Here is a 19,081-nt window from a genome sequence, read left to right as displayed (position 1 = left end):
CTGTTTAAAGTGCCTCGTATGTAATTAGGCACTCAAAAAAGGTAGTTATTGCTATGAGCTTCATAGCACTTTGGTTATTTAGAAAAACTAGTACTTGTCACAGCAAAAGACTTTCCAAAAGGAAGAGAAAAAAAGAAAGACAAACAAACATAAGGACCATCATCTTTCTATCTGTCAGGGGCTAACGTGGTGTATGGCACAAAACTGACATTCAGAAATACCGACATATTAAAGAAGGTGGGAAGCCCTTAAAGGTAGGATGAGTACATTTTACTTACAGGCAGCAGAATGATAAAGTATTACTTTGTTTGTTGTTTGCTTGTTTTTTAAGGGCAAGGGAGTGGCTCCAAGGGAAGCACATTTCAGTGAAGACAGGTAGTTTCTGTGGACAGTTGATTTTGAACCTGTCATACCTGTGGTCTGAGGCAGTGACCCAGCACATTTTTGTTTTGCTGTTTAGTGGCTCTCTGTAAAGTTTGGTGGACCCTCTCTTTTTCTGTTACTGCAAGGCCTACTTCAAACCTACAGCTGCTGTTGTGTTTCTAAAGGCCTTTCTGAGGGGCAGTTACCTGCTGCTAAAGCACTGTTTCAAAGCCCCCAAGATATGAAGCGCATGAGGAGATGCACGCTCACTTGCTGGATGTTGCAAGGCCAATCAGTGCCAACGCGGATACACAGAAGGGTCCCTGGCTCTGCTGTTTTCAAAAACCTCAATTCAGCGAGTCACATTATAAAGGCTGTAGGAACTCCCCTCTGAGAGGTTCTGCATGAATAATACGCATTTGATTTTTTTTTGAGCGGACACAGAGCCAAAAGAGTCTGTTTAGAGGAGTTAGCTTGATTTTCAAGTTATTTCTTTTCCATGTCTTGTGAGTGGGTCACGTGCTATGGGCTTCAGGCAGAGGTATGTGCTGGTGCACGTCTGCTCAGCCTAACCCAGCAGCTCCTACTTTAGTGTTCTTGAATTACCCTGATACCCAGATGGAGGATGATGGATCTTCCTTTTTTTCTCATAATTAGTGCTGAGATGGGCCCCTTCAAGCAATCAGTGAAAAAAATTTTCAAAAACTAGAGGTCAGAAACTGAGCTGACAACTCATCAAAGTTAGTCAATCAAAGCAGAATGAGGAGCAGAACAAAGTCAGGAACCAAGACAAGAACCACAAACTCCATGTCTGAACCGAAGAAAAGGAGAGAACCAGAGTTACAATAGCAAAATGATGGTTGCTGGGGGGTGCTAGCAAATAGGCAAGAATAAGAGAACTGAAAATATAAAGTTGGCTCTAGAGCATTCCATCATAGTCAGATGCCAGAATGTCCTGGAGACATTAGACATGTTCCTATGGGCCTTGCCTGTTATCCTTCCTCATCCATACCTACCTCTTCATCCTAAATACAGGGAGCACTCATGGGTTAATAGTGCTGCTATGATGTGTAAAAATAGGCGATGTTCCTCAAACAGGTATTTCTACACTCATGCTCATAGCACCATTATTCACAATGGTCAAAAGTAGAAGCAACCCAAGTGTCCATAACAGATGAATGGATAAACAAAATGTTATTTGTGTGTGTGTGTGTACCTACAGTACATACATATATGTACATACAGTACAATATCATTCAGCCTAAAAAAGGAAGGAAATTCTGACGTATGCTACAATCTAGATTAACCTTGAGGACATTATGTAAAGTGAAATAAGCCAGTCGCAAAAAGATAAATACAGCATGGTTCCACTTAAATGCAGTACCTAGAACAGTCAGATTCATAAAGACAGACAGTAGAATGGTGGTTGCCAAGGGCTGGAGGGGTGTGTGGGGTATGTGGGGCTGTTAAGAAATGAGTCCAGAGTTTCAGTTTTGCAGGATGAAGAGAGTTCTGGAGACGACTAGTGTGGCTGCACAGCACAACAGTGTGGATATAAATGCCACTGAACTGCGCACTATAAATGGCTCAGAATGTAGAATTTAGGTGTCTGTTACCACAATTTTCTAAAGGACGTGACTGCTTTGCAGGATTATCACTTTTCATAGCAGTGGTTAATGGGTGTGAATTATCATGAGTCTTGTCCACAAAGCATTTCCAGTTTAGTGAGAAATCCAATGACTCTTGTTCTCAGGAAAGAGAAAGTATAGAAAGATACTCTTAAAACTAGTAGGAATTACTTGCAAGTTGAAGTTTCTTCCTTCTGGCACCACGAAGAACCCAGTATTTTTCTGCTGAAATGATAACTTCCTGAGAAGTTATTAACAGGCCGTCCTATGAGAGAGAGCAGAAGAGGAAAAGCAGGGAGATTAACACAGTGTGCCATGCAGAGCACAGTGTGCTCAGGAAAAATCTGGGAAAAAAGTAAAAGAAAAAAGGGGGAGATGGAAATAAATGAAAAGTAGAAAATATAAACTCGGAGGGAGAGAAAATGTGATAGCGCTCTACTGAAATCTGTGAACCCGCAGCAGCAAACATAGCAACAAGGACTGTGACACTTCAAGGCACATTAATCTGTCAGCAGAGCTCAGCAGGTAAGACACTGCAGAACAAAACAGGACTAGAGAGAAAAACTGGGCATGGGCCTCAGCCACCTGTGAGCTGCTCTAATCCTCTGTAGGGGTGAGGAGGCCTAACCAACGTCTACATACAACTTCTAGAAAAGTGCTCCTGGAATTTTTGCATGTGTCAGAAATACCTGAAAGATTTGTTAAAATAAAGGTAGTTGTGCTAATACACAGAGATTCTCCTTGAGTAGATCTTGGTTGGGGACTGAAAATATTTCCATTTTTAGTAAGTTTCTAGGTGATGCTATTTGTTTGGGGACCATGTTTTGAGAACTACGGCTCTAGATTTTAAAAGATACAAGATATCTAGTTGGTTGTGTAAGCTTTTTTTTTTCCCCCCATGCTTAAACAGGCCTAAATCAAGACTTGTAGTAAGGACTTATACTGAAAATATTTAAATCCAAGTAGACTTCGTCCACCATTTGGTCTCTCAATGCAATGATTAAGAGTATAAACACTTGCCTGACCAGGTGGTGGCACAGAGGATAGAGCATCAGACTGGGATGCAGAGGAGCCAGGTTTGAAACCCCAAAGTCTCTAGCTTCAGCGCAGGCTCACCAGCTTCAGCGCGGGGTCGCTGGCTTGAGCATGGGGGTCATAGACATGACCCCATGGTCACTGGCTTGAGCCCAAAGGCTGCTGGCTTAAGCAAGGGTCACTAGCTCTGCTGGAGTCCCCCAGTCAAGGCACTTGTGAGAAAGCAATCAATGAACAACTAAGGAGCTGCAACGAAGAATTGATGCTTCTCATCTCTCTGTCCCTCTCTCTGTCTCCCTGTCTCTGTGTCTGTCACACACAAAAAAAGACTAAACACTTGAGACAGACTTGGACAGTGACACTTTCTAGCAGTAGACCTTTATGCAAGTTTCTTAACCTATATCCTATTTCTTTCACTTAAAAAAAATTAGGAACAACAAGAAATTTAGCTGTCAGAGAGACGTCACAGTGATGGCGCGGTAGGAAGCGATACCGAAAATCTCCCCATAAACTCAACAAGTTCTTCAACCAGAAACAGAAAAACCTATCCTTGGAGTCTTCAGATGCTTCACAACACACCCGAAGGTAGGATCGAGCGAAAGATTGGCTAAATATATGGTCAAACTCCGGGGGAAATAAGGAGTAAGAAATGCTCCGCCTTCCTCTCTAATCCAAACAGGATGGCTTTCACTGAGAACTGAGAATATAGAAACTAAGGCGGGCATAGGGAGTGAATAGTTCCAGGCTGCGGTACAAACAGCCAAACCAGGCTGTGGCACGGAGATCCAAGCCGTGGAAAAACCTGGGCAATTCAAGCTAACACGTGCGCGCCAAACCCAGACAAAGAAAGACAAGTGGGGCAGCCATTTTCCGCATCTCCTGGTTGGCGTGGTTAGTGGGCAAGAGATTCCTATGAACACTTCAGCGGTTGGCGCCGCCTGTGCTAACCCACAGAGAAGCAAAGTCAGAGGCCTCTGTGTGGGCAAAAAGCAGCATCTCCTAGGAGCCCCAGCGCCCTGAGGGGACCGGGCACGGGGAGGGAGCTGGAGCCAACTCCAACGGCGGAACTTTTCTGTGCGGGAGGAGGGCTTTCGCGGAGCAAGAGGTGTCCCGCCTGAGCCTCATAATCTGGTCAGTGCGCACGCACGCAGAGTGGGCAGGAGATTCCTCTGAACTCCTCAGGGGTGGGCGCCCGTGTTTTCCCTCAGAGGAGCAGAGTCAGAGGCCTGTGAGCGGGCCAAAAGCGGAAGCCCCAGCGCCCTGGGAAAGCCGCACGGGGACAGAGCGAAAGCCAATTCCAACCCAGTAACTTTTCCGTGTGGGCAGAGGGCTTTCTTGGAGTGAGAGGCGTCCCGCCTGAAACTCATAATCTGGTCAGTGCGCACACAGGAAGAGTGGACAGGAGATTCCTCCGAACTCCTCAGAGGTGGGCGCCCGTGTTTTTCCCACAGAGGAGCAGGTCTGTGAGCGGGCCAGGAGCGGAATCTCAGGCAGCCCTAGCCCCTTGGGAAAGCCGCACAAGGATAGAGCGAAAGCCAATTCCAAAGCTCGATCTTTTCCGTGTGAGTAGGAATTTCACTCGAAGTGTGACCTGTCTGGTCTGACATCCTGGTGGATGCGCACGGAGAGTGGGCAAGAGATTCCTCCAAACGCCTCAGGAGTGGGCACTCGAGTTATCCCACAGAGGGGCAGAGCCATAGGTCTTTGAGTGAGAGGAAGCCACGCTTGATTATGCTGGCAGGTCTGACTGACTGAGCCTTACTCAGAGCCCTGTGCTGAGTGGGAATAGAGTGGGGAGTTGCCAGCTCTTTGAGACTCTTACTATCCAGGCAGAGGCAGCAGCAACCCCATAGCTGGATTATCAGGCTTCTAATTGTGGAAGGAAAGACTAGGAGAGAGGCTCCAGGAACACTCTCACAGTGAGAGATCCTCTCACTGTTGGAGCCTATAAACACTAATGAACCTCGACTGCCAACGAGACTGAAGCCCAATACATGACATTGCCATAGAGAATTATCAACTGCAAACCTCTTCCAGAGCGTGCCACAGGGGCAGAACCCAGGGTACAAAGTCACCGACCAGAAAGACAGAAAAGAAAAAGCAAGACGACAACCTCTCAAAATCAAGAATAATCTGCAGATTTTATAACCTATTCCATTGTATTATATTTGTTCGTCTGTGTCTCTTTTCTTCATTCTTGATTTTTTTTTTTCTACTCCAATTTGGTCATTTAATTCTCTCTCAGTCTTATTCTCGCCTCTCTTTGAACTACACTACCCATAAGTGTTACATCTCCCATTATCTTTTCTTTCCTCCTCCTTTCTCTCTTTGAGGGTTGCAATCCAAAACCCCTAACTCTCTCTTTCTCTCTCCTCCTTTTTCTTTTTTCTTCTTTAAGTTGTTCCATCTTTTCTCTCTCTCTCTCTCTCTTTTCTCCCTCTATATTAGTCTCTTCTTCTCTCCTTTATGCCTTCTCTCATTCAAACTTCAATAATGAACAAATTATCTTATCTGGGACTCAAACTTAAGTTTGTGGCATTTTGGAGGGTTTTTACTTCACCTTTTTAACACATTAGCAGTGCTCCCATCCCTGGCTCTCCATTTTATCTAGTTCTTGTTCCACTAAATACAATAGTAATTTTTTAATTTTCCACCCCTTTTTCCTGTTTCCCTCTTATTCCTTTCATCATAACTCTGAGTCAGCCAACACCTAAAAGCAAATCATTTTATTCTTGACCCAAATTTTTTCCTAATTTGCTTTTTGTGGGTCTATACTGCTCCCCCCTTTTTTATATATAAAAATTTTTTTCTTGTATTTTTTTTCTTTTTCCTTTACCCCTATATTACTTCTCCCCAACTCAGGCCCTCCACTACAGGTATTGTTTGTTCTATTTAGTACAATATAATTCACAGTTCATCACAAGATTTTCTCAAAAAAGAGGGGAGAGGAGAGGAGAGGAAAAAAGGAGGGGAAGGAATTATTCCCTTTTTTTCCTCAAATTTTTATCTTATTTTATTTTTCTTTAATGATTAATTTTTTTAAAAAAACGCACAATTTTTTATTTTTATTTTTATTTTTTTATCCTTTTATTCCTTATAAAATCTCATTAATACTATCAAGAAAACCACCCTCAGATGCCATTAAAGAAGAGAAAATCGAATATCATGGATACAAAAGAAAGAGAGGTAACACAGAGATGAGGAAAAATCTATGGAGAAAAAATTTAAGATATTGGAAACCTTGGAGTTAAACGACAGAGAATTTAAAATAGAAATTCTAAAAATACTCAGAGATATACAAGAAAACACAGAAAGGCAATTTAGGGAGCTCAAAAAACAACTCGATGAACACAAAGAGTATATCTCCAAGGAAATTGAAACTATAAAAACAAACAGAGATGAAAAACTCAACTCATGAGCTGAAAAATGAGGTAACAAGCTTAGCTAATAGAACAGGCCAGATAGAAGAGAGGATCAGCGAAATAGAAGACAAGCAACTTGAGGCTCAACAAAGAGAAGAAGAAAGAGATTCAAAAATTAAAAAAAATGAAATAGCCCTACAGGAATTATCTGACTCCATCAAAAAGAATAACATAAGAATAATAGGTATATCAGAGGGAGAAGAGAGAGAAAATGGAATGGAGAACATACTCAAACAAATAATAGATGAGAACTTCCCAAGCCTCTGGAAAGAACTAAAACCTCAAATTCTAGAAGCAAACAGAACTCCGCGTTTTCTTAACCCCAACAAACCTACTTCAAGGCACATCATAATGAAATTGGCACAAACCAACTGCAAAGAAAAATTTCTCAAGGCAGCCAGGGAAAAGAAGAATACAACATATAAAGGAAGGCCCATTAGATTATCATCAGATTTCTCAACAGAAACTCTACAAGCTAGAAGAGAGTGGACCCCAATATTTAAAGTCTTGAAAGAGAGGAACTTTCAGCCACGAATACTATACCCATCAGAGCTAACCTTCAAATATGAAGGAGAAATAAAAACATTCACAGATACAGAAAAGATGAGAGAATTTATCACCAGAAAACCCCCACTCCAGGAAATACTAAAGGGGGTTCTCCAATCAGATACAAAGAATAAAAAAACAACAACAACAACAAAGCCACAAGTAAAAGCTCCAAGAAGAACATAACAAAACCAACTTTAAACTGTGACAACAATAAGAAAGGGGGGGAGAGGATGAAGATTAACAGTAGCAAAGGGCGATGGAGGGCAAAAGTACTCACAAAATAGTTCGCTACAATGAACAGGGTAGGGACCCTTTTCATTACTTAATGGTAACCACCATTGAAAAAACCACCACAGAAATACATGATTTTAAAAAGATAGCAATAGAGGAAAGATGTATGGAACACAACCAAATAAAAACAAAAGATAAAAAACGAAAGAGAAGAATCAAACAAGGCACAAAACTAACAGAAAGCAATCTATAAAATGGCAATGAGGAACTCACAAGTGTCAATAATTACACTAAATGTAAACGGATTAAACTCACCAATAAAAAGGCACAGAGTAGCCGAATGGATCAAAAAAGAAAATCCAACTGTATGCTGCCTACAAGAAACTCATCTAAGTAACAAGGATAAAAACAAATTCAAAGTGAAAGGCTGGAAAACAATACTCCAAGCAAATAACATCCACAAAAAAGCAGGCGTAGCAATACTCATATCTGATGATACTGACTACAAGACAGCAAAAGTACTCAGAGACAAAAATGGCCATTTCATAATGGCTAAGGGGACACTGAATCAAGAAGACATAACAATTCTTAATATATATGCACCAAACCAAGGAGCACCAAAATATATAAGACAGCTACTTATTGACCTTTAAACAAAAACTGACAAAAATACAATCATACTTGGAGACCTCAATACACCGCTGACGGCTCTAGATCGGTCATCCAAACAGAGAATCAACAAAGACATAGTGGCCTTAAACAAAACACTAGAGCACCTGGATATGATAGACATCTACAGGACATTTCATCCCAAAGTGACTGAGTATACATTTTTCTCCAGTGTACATGGATCATTCTCAAGAATTGACCATATGCTGGGCCACAAAAACAACATCAGCAAATTCAGAAAAATTGAAGTTGTACCAAGCATATTTTCTGATCATAAAGCCTTGAAACTAGAATTCAACAGCAAAAAAGAGGGAAAAAATCCCACAAAAATGTGGAAACTAAACAACATACTTTTAAAGAATGAATGGGTCAAAGAAGAAATAAGTGCAGAGATCAAAAGATATATACAGCCAAATGAAAATGATAATACGACATATCAGAATCTATGGGATGCAGCAAAAGCAGTGATAAGAGGGAAGTTCATATTACTTCAGGCATATATGAACAAACAAGAGAGAGCCCAAGTGAACCACTTAACTTCACACCTTAAGGAACTAGAAAAAGAAGAACAAAGACAACCCAAAACCAGCCAAAGAAAGGAGATAATAAAAATCAGAGCAGAAATAAATGAAATAGAGAACAGAAAAACTATAGAAAAAATTAATAGAACAAGGAGCTGGTTCTTTGAAAAAATCAACAAAATTGACAAACCCTTGGCAAGACTTACCAAGGAAAAAAGAGAAAGAACTCATATAAACAAAATCCAAAATGAAAGAGGAGAAATCACCACGGACATTGTAGATATACAAAGAATTATTGTAGAATACTATGAAAAACTTTATGCCACTAAATTCAACAACCTAGAAGAAATGGATAAATTCCTAGAACAATACAACCTTCCTAGACTGAGTCAAGAAGAAGCAGAAAGCCTAAACAGACCTATTAGTAGAGAAGAAATAGAAAAAACCATTAAAAACCTCCCCAAAAATAAAAGTCCAGGCCCAGACGGCTATACCAGCGAATTTTATCAAACCTTCAAAGAAGACTTGGTTCCTATTCTACAGAAAGTCTTCCAAAAAATTGAAGAAGAAGCAATACTTCCAAACACATTTTATGAGGCAAACATAACCCTTATACCAAAACCAGGCAAGGATGGCACAAAAAAAGAAAACTACAGACCAATATCTCTAATGAATACAGATGCTAAAATACTACACAAAATACTAGCAAATCGAATACAACAACATATTAAAAAAATAATACATCATGATCAAGTGGGATTCATCCCAGAATCTCAAGGATGGTTCAACATACATAAAACGGTTAACGTAATACACCATATCAACAAAACAAAGAACAAGAACCACATGATATTATCAATAGATGCAGAAAAGGTTTTTGATAAAATACAACACAATTTTATGTTTAAGATTCTCAACAAAATGGGTATAGAAGGAAATTATCTCAACATGATAAAGGCCATATATGATAAACCATCAGCTAACATCATACTAAATGGCACAAAACTGAAGGCTTTCCCCCTTAAATCAGGAACAAGACAGGGTTGTCCACTCTCTCCACTCTTATTTAATGTGGTACTAGAGGTTCTTGCCACAGCAATCAGACAAGACAAAGAAATAAAAGGCATCCATATCGGAAAAGAAGAAGTAAAGGTATCACTTTTTGCAGATGATATGATCCTATACATCGAAAACCCCAAAGAATCCACAAAAAGACTTCTAGAAAAAATAAGCCAATACAGTAAGGTCGCAGGATACAAAATTAACATACAGAATTCAATAGCCTTTCTATATGCCAACAATGAAACATCTGAGAATGAACTCAAAAGAATAATCCCCTTCACGATTGCAACAAAAAAAATAAAATACCTAGGAATAAACATAACAAAGAATGTAAAGGACTTATACAATGAAAACTATAAACCATTGTTAAGGGAAATCGAAAAAGACATTATGAGATGGAAGAATATACCTTGTTCTTGGTTAGGTAGAATAAATATAATCAAGATGGCCATATTACCCAAAGCTATATACAAATTTAATGCAATTCCCATCAAAATTCCAATGACATTTTTTAAAGAAATGGAGCAAAAAATAATCAGATTTATATGGAACTATAAAAAGCCCCGAATAGCCAAAGCAATCTTAAAGAAAAGGAATGAAGCTGGGGGCATTACAATACCTGACTTCAAACTCTATTATAGGGCCACGACAATCAAAACAACATGGTATTGGCAGAAAAATAGACACTCAGACCAATGGAACAGAATAGAAAGCCCAGAAATAAAACCACATATATATAGTCAAATAATTTTTGATAAAGGGGCCAACAACACTCAATGGAGAAAAGAAAGCCTCTTCAACAAACGGTGCTGGGAAAACTGGAAAGCCACATGCAAAAGAATGAAGCTGGACTACAGTTTGTCCCCCTGTACTAAAATTAACTCAAAATGGATCAAAGATCTAAACATAACACCTGAAACAATAAAGTACATAGAAGAAGACATAGGTACCAAACTCATGGACCTGGGCTTTAAAGAGCATTTTATGAATTTGACTCCACAGGCAAGAGAAGTGAAAGCAAAAATTAATGAATGGGACTACATCAGACTAAGAAGTTTTTGTTCAGCAAGAGAAATTGATAACAAGATAAACAGACAGCCAACTAATTGGGAAATGATATTTTTAAACACCTGCTCAGATAAGGGCCTAATATCCAAAATATACAAAGAACTCATAAAACTCAACGACAAACAAACAAACAATCCAATAAAAAAATGGGGAGAGGACATGAACAGACACTTCTCCCAGGAAGAAATACAAATGGCCAACAGATATATGAAAAGATGCTCATCTTCTTTAGTTATTAGAGAAATGCAAATCAAAACTGCAATGAGATACCACCTCACACCTGTTAGACTAGCTATTATTAACAAGACAGGTAATAGCAAATGTTGGAGAGGTTGTGGAGAAAAAGGAACCCTCATCCACTGTTGGTGGGAATGTAAAGTAGTACAACCATTATGGAAGAAAGTATGGTGGTTCCTCAAAAAACTGAAAATAGAACTACCTTATGACCCAGCAATCCCTCTACTGGGTATATACCCCAAAAACTCAAGAAACATTGACTTGTAAAGACACATGCAGCCCCATGTTCATTGCAGCATTGTTCACAGTGGCCAGGACATGGAAACAACCAAAAAGCCCATCAATAGATGACTGGATAAAGAAGATGTGGCACATATACACTATGGAATACTACTCAGCCATAAGAAATGATGACATCGGATCATTTATAGCAAAATGGTGGGATCTTGACAACATTATACGGAGTGAAATAAGTAAATCAGAAAAAAACAGGAACTGCATTTTTCCATACATAGATGGGACATAAAAGTGAGACCAAGAGACATTGATAAGAGTGTGGTGGTTACGGGGGGAGGGGGGAGAGGGAGAGGGAAGGGGGAGGGGGAGGGGCACAAAGAGAACTAGATAGAGGGTGACAGGACAATCTGACTTTGGGTGATGGGTATGCAACATAATTGAATGAAAAGATAACCTGGACATATTATCTTTGAATATATGTATCTTGATTTACTGATGTCACCCCATTAAAAATAAATACAATAAAAAAAAAAGGAAAAAAAAATTAGGAAAATTAATTTAACAGGGTGACATTGATCAATAAAAGTACATAGATTTCAGGAAAACATTTCTATAGCATTTGAACTGTTGACCCAAAGTCAAATCATTTCCTGCCACTGTATATTTGTCCCTCTTTACATCTTTCCCCCATCCCCTACCCCACCTTCCCCTCTCCCTGGTAACTATTTCACTTTTATCTATGTCCATGAGTCTCAGTTTTATATCCCACCTGTGTGTGAAACCATACCATTCTTAACTTTTTCTGATTTACTTATTTCGCTGTATAATGTTCTCAAGATCCATCCATGTTGTCATAAATGTCACTATGTCATCATTTCTTATGGCTGAGTAGTATATGTGTACCATATCTTTTTTTTATCCAATCATCCATCGAGGGACACTTTGGTTTTTTCCATGTCTTGGCCACTGTGAATAACGCTGTGATTAACATGGGGGTATATGTGTCATTATGTACCAATGTTTTTGAGTTTTGGGGGTATATACCCAGTAGAGGGATTGCTGGGTCATATGATAGTTCTATTCTCAATTTTTTGAGGAACCACTATGCTTTCTTCCATAATGGTTGTACTAAGTTGCATTTCCACCAGCAATGAATGAGGGTTCCTTTTTCTCATCCTTTCCAACACTTGTTATTACCTGTCTTGTTGATAATAGCCAATCTAACAGGTATGAGGTGGTGTCTCATTGTATTCTGATTTGCATTTCTTTTTTTTTTTTTTTTTTTTGTATTTTTCCGAAGCTGGAAACGGGGAGAGACAGTCAGACAGACTCCTGCATGCGCCCGACCGGGATCCACCCGGCACGCCCACCAGGGGGCGACGCTCTGCCCACCAGGGGGTGATGCTCTGCCCCTCCGGGGCGTCGCTCTGTCGTGACCAGAGCCACTCTAGCGCCTGGGGCAGAGGCCAAGGAGCCATCCCCAGTGCCTGGGCCATCTTTGCTCCAATGGAGCCTTGGCTGCGGGAGGGGAAGAGAGAGACAGAGAGGAAGGAGGGGGGGATGGGTGGAGAAACAGATGGGCGCCTCTCCTGTGTGCCCTGGCCAGGAATCGAACCCGGGACTTCTGCATGCCAGGCCGACGCTCTACCACTGAGCCAACCGGCCAGGGCCTGATTTGCATTTCTTGAATAGCTAGTGAAGATGAGCATCTTTTCACATATCTGTTGGCCATTTGAATGTCTTCAGAGAAGTGTCTGTTCAGGTCCTCTCCTCATTTTTTAATTAGATTGTTTGCTTGTTTGTTGCTGAGCTTTGTAGGTCCTTTATATATTTTGGATATTAACCTTTTATTGGAGCTGTTGTTTGCAAATATCATCTCCCATTTAGTTGGCTGCCTATTTGTTTTGTTGTCAGTATCATTTGCTGGGCAGAAGCATTACCATTTGCTATAGTCCCATTCATTTTTGTTGCTTTTACTTCCCTTGCCTTTGGCTTTAAATTCATAAATTGTTCTCCATGGCCGAGGCCCATGAGTTTAGTATCTATGTTTTCTTCTATGTACTTTATTGTTTCAGATCTTATACTTAGGTCTTTGATCCATTTTGAATTAATTTCTGTGCAGGGGGACAAACTAGTCAGATTTTATTCTTTTTCATGTGGCTTTCCAATTTTCCCAGCACCATTTATTGAAGAGGCTTTCTTTTCTCCATTGTGTGTTTTTGGCTCCTTTGTTGATTATTTGGTTTTACTTCTGGGCTCTCAATTCTGTTCCATTGGTCTGTATAGCTGTTTTTCTGCCAATACCATGCTGTTTTGATTATCGTGGCTCAATAGTATTGTCTTGTCATTTTCATTTGTATATATCTTGTGATCTCTGCTTTTATTTCTTCTTTGACCCATTTACTTTTTAGAAGTATGTTAATTTCCACATTTTATAAAATTAGGATAATTTAGCACCAACTGAACAGGGCTATGGAAAGATTAAGTGACTGATACATGGACAAAAATTTAGCACAGGACCATAGCACACAGTAAACGTAGCAGGCATTTGTTTTTGGTAACCCAGAACCCAGCACCAATCTTGGCCACTTCTGTACCAGTTCAAATTACCTCTCCATTAATGTGGATAGCCTTTTGAAATCTGAACCTCAGGAGCAAAGCCAAGATAATAACTTGCCACACTGAACCTCCCAGATTACCATGGAAACCACTTCATCCTGGGGCAGGTAATTTTTAAGCTCAAGTATAATGATATATATTGCCTTTATGAAAATGTTTAATCTTTGAGTATTCCATCTAATGTTACTCAAGAGGAAGAAGTAGCTCCAGAGTTTTCTTGAGTGAATTAATTAGTTTGCAATTGCAGTATTATTCAGTATCTTGTATTTATAGCACTGCATTAAAAGTGTTTCAAGGGAAGCAAAGAGTTTCTGTTCTTTAATTTGTAATGAAAAGTTGAAGCTAGCGGATAGGCTGGATTGCAATGTTTTATTATTGTTAATACAATAAAGACTACTGCCTGATCAGGTGGTGGTGCAGTGGACAGATAGGTCTGGGAGGCTAAGGACCCAGGTTTGAAATGCGGAGGTCGCTGGCTTGAGTGCAGGCTTATTGTCTCGATTGTGGGGTTGCTGCCTTGAGCAGGGGATTAGACATGACCCAATGGTCACTGGCTTGAGCCCAAGGTCGCTGGCTTGAGCATGGGGCTACTAGTTAGGCTGGAGTCCCCTGGTCAAGGTATGTATAAGACACAATCAATGGACAACTAAGGTGCTACAACTCTGAGTTGATGCTTCTCATTTGTCTTCCTTACTGTCTATATGTCCCTCTCTGTCACTAAAAAAAAGGGGGGGCTATTAATGTAATAATTTGGGTTGAGAATATTTTTAATTTCAATAAAACAAATAAATGACCGATATCAGTATTTTTCTGTTAGAGGATGTATTTATAGTAGTTGGGAAATGATTGAGTTAATAATTTCTCTCAAAAATAAAACAAGGACACACTCTGGGCCATGGCTTCAAGGCTAGTTTATACACTACAACCTCTTAAGGTGGTTTGCCATTAGTCTCTTAAGAAGACAAGCCCTGCCATGATTTCATTACTTAAGTGTACTCCTCAGAAACATCTAAGGGTGCTGTGTACTCCGTCAAAAGGATGGAGTTTGTTGTTTTTAATGCCTCTTTTTATTGTGTCTTTTGGATGGCTCATAGAGCAGACTTTAGTTGCTGCCCATAATTGTTTCCTTCTTTGCTTGGGAGCTGTCCTCTCTTTTCCCATAGCCATATGCTTCAGGGAGACCGGTCCCAGTTCCAGCTGTGTGAAGGAAGAGGTGAGGATGGTATTTCTTACCCTAGATTGGGATGTGACAAGGACTTGTGAAACAATTCTGGCTATGAGGAAATGAGAAGTCTAGGGGAGATATATGGAAAATTTTTCTTTGGTCTTAAAAGAGGAGGACAAGGAGGAGGTGAGCTCTTCTACTGGGCTTGTTTATGTCTGTATCTGAAGTGGAATGAGGGGCAGCCGCCCGTAGTTAGGAAAAGAGGCTAGCCTAAACAAGGGAAGGAGAGAAGGGCGTAACAATTCTAAGATGTGGTGCTATCACTGCACTGCTGAACTCATTGGCCCAGAGGCACCCTTCCTTGGGACATTTTGTTAAATAAGGTAGTAAAATTTTCCTATTGTTTGACCTGTTTTAAGTGAGATTTTTCTGTTATTCGCAGACATTATTCTAACAGTCTGTATAATACCAATCCTGGACTAGGTGAAGTATTCACAGAGAGTGGTGTTCTGAAACCCAGCATGTGGTCACCTTTGCTCCAGTCAGCATTACACCCAAAGTAAAGTATGTTAAAAGCTCTTCCTGGGGACAATGTGGACTTCAACATCAAGAGCATGTCTGTCAAAGATGTTCACTGTGGTAATGTGTCTGGTGACAGTGGAAATGACCCACCAATGAAAGCAGCTGGCTTCATGGCTCAGGTGATTATTCTGAAGCATCCAGGCCAAATGATTGCTGGGTGCGCACCTGCGCTGGACCGTCATACAGCTCACAGTGCTCGCAAGTTTGCTGAGCCAAAGGGGACTGATCATCGTCCAGGGGGAGAGCTTGAAAATGACCCCAAATGATTGCTGGGTGTGCACCTGCGCTGGACTGTCATACAGCTCACAGTGCTCGCAAGTTTGCTGAGCCAAAGGGGATTGGTCATCGTTCAGGGGGAGAGCTTGAAAATGGCCCCAATTTGTGAAATCTGGTGATGCCTCCATCACTGATGTGGTTCCCAGCAAGCCCATGTGTGTTGAGAGCTTCTCTCTCTTCTTCTGAGTTGTTTGTGCACAACATGAGACAGATGGTAACTGTGGGTGTCATCAGAGTAGCGGACATGAAGGTGGCCAGAGCTGGCAAGATCACTCCATCTGCCCAGAAGGCTCTGAAGGCTAAGTGAATATTATCCCTAATACCTGTCGCCTGGGTCTTAATCAGTGGTGGAAGAATGATCTCAGAACTGTTTCAATTGGCCATTTAAGTTTTAATAGTAAAGATGGGTTAATGATAATAATGTATTGTAAATCCTTTAGAAGGAAAGGAGAATGACACAGAGGCACTGAGGCTCCTGCCATTTTTATAGCCAGTATAAAAATCTCCTTATCTTGTCCATTGCCTAAGATTTCCTTGACTCAAGAATTTTTATTAAAAAACTAAAAGTGAAACAAAATTATGCTCACAAAGTGTTATTTTCTGCTGCTAAAGTGATTCCCGGGCAGAGATTGCCTACAGAAGGGTCCCCAGCCCCGGCCTTTGCCTCCCCTTCTCCCTGCCTGGACAGATGCACAGTCCCTCCCAGCACCACACGCCTCCTCTGCGGCCCTCACTGTCAGGGTGCGCTCACCCCACGCCGTCGCTCCCGGGCACTTGCGCTGACACAAAATCAGATCTCACCCACGCTGTTGTAACTGTTGGTTTCCTCTTCTTTCTCTCTAGGGCTAGACTGTGACCTTCTTGAACACAGAGACTGTATTTCATCCCTATAGCCACAAGAATTAGCACTGTACCCAGAATTTAGCAGACTTAAAGTGAATACATGAATGCAAGTAGGAACTAATGCATGGTTTAATGCACACATAAGAGAATAAATGAGTAAATTATCAATAGTGTTTTAAGAAGACATGGGGAATTGATGTGTTCATCTCTAGGATCTGAAAGGTACCATCTTCCTGCCTTGAGGTGATTACCTTTTATGTCTACTTGAACAGTTTTTATGTAAGGTGTAGATGCTTATAGGATAAGTGCTCACGACTTGGAGGATGCCTGAATGAATGAGGAACATCCTGAAACCCAAATAAGCATATTTCTTCTCTCTTCTCTTAGGAATAAGCCTCAGTTATGAAAAGCAAAGAGAAAATATAGGAAAATAAGAGTATGAAGCAAGCCTTAATCACTTTCTGAAGGGAGAGACATAGTCTCTAGTCAATGCCTGATGCACAGCATGGAGAACAGGTCGGGAAGGGCCACTCTTAGTTGTCATTCATAGGAATGGAAATTGGTGCAAACATTTTAGAGGTAATTCAGGGAATATTCATCAAAATTTGAAATGCATATACTATCTGACCAAGCAATTCCAAATTTTCCATTCTCCTAGAATGCTTGCATAAGGGCAGAGATACGAATGTATAAATATGTTAACTGCAGCACTATCTGTAATAATCAAAAACTGGAAAAAAGCCAAATGTTCATCAGTAGGGGCTGGATAAATAAATAATGTTACATCAATATAGGGGAATATGACACAGGAATTTTTAAAAAGGATATAGCCTTTATTTACTGACATGCAAATACATCCAATTTAAATTATTTAGAGATGAAAGTCAAACTGTAGACCACTGTACAGAATGGTATGATTCCATATTCTAGAAACAAGATGCATATCCTTAGGAGAAAGACAAGAAGATACTGTCAATTTAGTATTGGCTACCTCTGTGGGGCAGGGGTCGGGTAAGACACCTTACCTTTTATTTTGTGTATTTACTTTTGTATTTTAAAAAGTTATTCATAACAAATTTTACCTTCTAAATAAACACTGCCTGACCTGGCAGAGTGGATAGAGGGTCTGACTGCAACACAGAGGACCCAGGTTCAAACCCCAAGTCGCCGGCTTAAGCACAGGCTCATCCGGCTTGAACGCAGGGTCTCTGGCTTGAGGGTGGGATCATAATCTCCATGGTCATGGTCACTGGCTTGAGCCCAAAGGTCACTGGCTTGAAGCCCAAGGTCGCTGATCTGAGCAAGAGTTCACTCACTCTGCTGTCACCACCCCTCCCCCGTCAAGGCACATATGAGAAAGCAGTCAATGAACAACTAAAGTGCCGCAACAAAGAATTGATGCTTCTCATCTCTCTCCCTTCCTGTCTGTCTGACCCTGTCTGTCCTTCTCTCTCTGTCACAAAATAAATAAAATATATTTTTTTGGACTGTCATCCAAACAACCAAGCTATCTGGCCAGCGCTGAATTATTTTTATTTTCCAGAGGAACAGAGAGAGGAAGAGAGAGAGGGGAGGGGGGAGACAAGCGTTCATTTGTTGTTCCACTCACTCATGCATTCTTTGGTTGCTTCCTGTGTGTGCCCTGATCTGGGATCCAACCAGCAACCTTGTCATTTAGGGATGATAATGTTTTTTTTAAAAAAAAACCTGATTTCCAGAGTATTCTGATGGATGAGCTAAAATGTAAGACCTTAGCATATAAATCCTGGATGAGCTGGAGCCCCAGACGTCCCTTTGACCACCTCCCCTCCCACATCCCCCCTCGTGCCAGCCAAGCCCCACCTCACTGCAGTGCCCTAGCACAGCAGGTGATTTCACAGCCCCGAGCCTTTGCTCTGTGCACGACATGCTCTTTGCAGGGCAAACTTAGAAGAGGCACTCTCCTTTGAAGTGTCACTGTCACTGCAGCCTCTCTTGAGTGTCCTCCTTTCTCCGGCCCCCACCCCCAGCTTCAGATAGAAGTTACTGCTTTCTTCTTTGTTTCACTCTGTGAACCTTGCTCATTTCCGTGTCTGCTTCATCCCAGGAGGCTGTCTGACTCCTCTCTAAGCATATCCCTTGCCCTAACGCATCTGGTCAATAAATTGAGTGAGAGAGAAAAGAAAATGTTTGGCTTAATTTCTTGACAGTTGCTTGATTTCTAAAGTAAGAGATTGTAAATATACCTACTCTGGTTTTCTAGCCAAAATATTTGTCATATATCATGATGGTGAGTAGGTTTTGAGATATACTATAAAAGAAATATATTTCTTTGAAGTAAAGTAAAATAAAAATATGACTGAAAAACTACTTCCTTTTCAAGCTGTATCCATTAAAACTAAGAGGTAGGAAAGGTATCATTTGTATAGAACTACATAGATGGTCAACTTTTCAATTGTCTCTGTAAGTTAAAAGTATATACTAATGTGCCCAACAGTTATTGCCACTTATGACCCTGTACTACGGAGCAAAGTTACCGTTTGTGGGACCCACGAGTGCTGTGTTCTCCAGTGCCTAGGGTGCTATCAGAGCTAC

At 40.7% G+C, this 19,081-nt stretch overlaps 1 pseudogene; it reads left to right on the top strand.

Moving 5' to 3' along the window:
- The first annotated feature begins 13,722 nt into the window (after positions 1–13,722).
- Positions 13,723–15,971, top strand: LOC136306457 (elongation factor 1-alpha 1 pseudogene; annotated as a pseudogene).
- The last annotated feature ends 3,110 nt before the right edge of the window (positions 15,972–19,081 follow it).

The sequence above is a fragment of the Saccopteryx bilineata genome, chromosome 5 (assembly GCF_036850765.1).
Source record: "Saccopteryx bilineata isolate mSacBil1 chromosome 5, mSacBil1_pri_phased_curated, whole genome shotgun sequence".
NCBI lineage: Eukaryota > Metazoa > Chordata > Mammalia > Chiroptera > Emballonuridae > Saccopteryx > Saccopteryx bilineata.
Note: the sequence above shows the minus strand (reverse complement) of the source record. Positions and strands in the feature narration are given on the sequence as shown.